This window comes from Thunnus thynnus, chromosome 21 (assembly GCF_963924715.1).
Source record: "Thunnus thynnus chromosome 21, fThuThy2.1, whole genome shotgun sequence".
In the NCBI taxonomy this organism is placed as follows: domain Eukaryota; kingdom Metazoa; phylum Chordata; class Actinopteri; order Scombriformes; family Scombridae; genus Thunnus; species Thunnus thynnus.
The window spans coordinates 6,989,451-6,990,515 of record NC_089537.1 but is presented as its reverse complement, the minus strand read 5'-3'; positions in this window follow the sequence as shown (position 1 = coordinate 6,990,515).

The following is a 1,065-nucleotide window of genomic DNA, read 5'->3' as shown; positions in this document are numbered from 1 at the left end:
CAGGTTTAAGTCCCTAGTATAAGTCAGGCTTCCAAAAAACTGGATCCTACATTTCCCATAATGCAACTCACTTATTTAAACCCCACAACTCTAGTTTGTAATGACAGTTTTGTTAAAAATTGTAACTCTCAAACTCCCAAACATAGATAACGCTGATTTTGAACTATGGAAAGATCCCTGCAGAGCTGCAGAACACTACATGTGTAAAACTGGCTGAGTGCCACTTTAAATCATCAATCAACTACTAACCAAAGCTTATTAAAAGATACATGGTAGGAAATAAGGTCTCAATAATTTTCAAAGATTTTCTGGAGGATGTTGGACTGACATTACAAATCCTCATTTACAGCTGAAGATCCTGAAGTGAACATTAAAATCTCTTCCTTTCCTTTTAAGAAGTTTGAAGACTTGATCTTTATTCACTGAAGGATACTTCAATCCCTCCCATCTGATAAGTGTTATTTAATCTAGAAAGGCTCATGTGAATTAGCTGTTGTTGTCCAATCAGAGTCCAGTGCTACTACATGTGAGGATTAAGTCTATTCAACCTCTTTTAGATACATTTATCCTTAAGTAAAGTCAGTCAAAGCATCATTTTTATCCTAAACCATGAACAAATCATGTACTTATTTCTCTCACTGCAGAATAGAAATGAAGGGAGACACTCCAATATAAAAAATGGTGATTATGATGATGTAGAAGAGAAACATTAAAACCCTTTCTGTCCAGTAAGAACCAGTGCATTTACTGGTCCCATTTTGGGAGCGCATAGACACATCTGTCAGGGTGTGATAGATAAATGGCCTCTGGCAGTCAGTGCAGCACATGCTGCCAGTGCGTAACGGATCCAGGCTGTATGGAGATACGGCTCCCCTTTTCTGCTGGAATATGCAATGGAAACAAAGAACAAATAAAGTGTTTTCTGGCTGTGATTTCAATTTGATTTCTGAGAAAGGTTGAGCTTGAGAGTTGTTTCCGTTTTTCTCCACTTCAGGTGACATTTTAGCCATGAAAAGAAATAATTTTGCTGATTTGATTTGCTGTGAAGTGGAAATAACTGAGAAT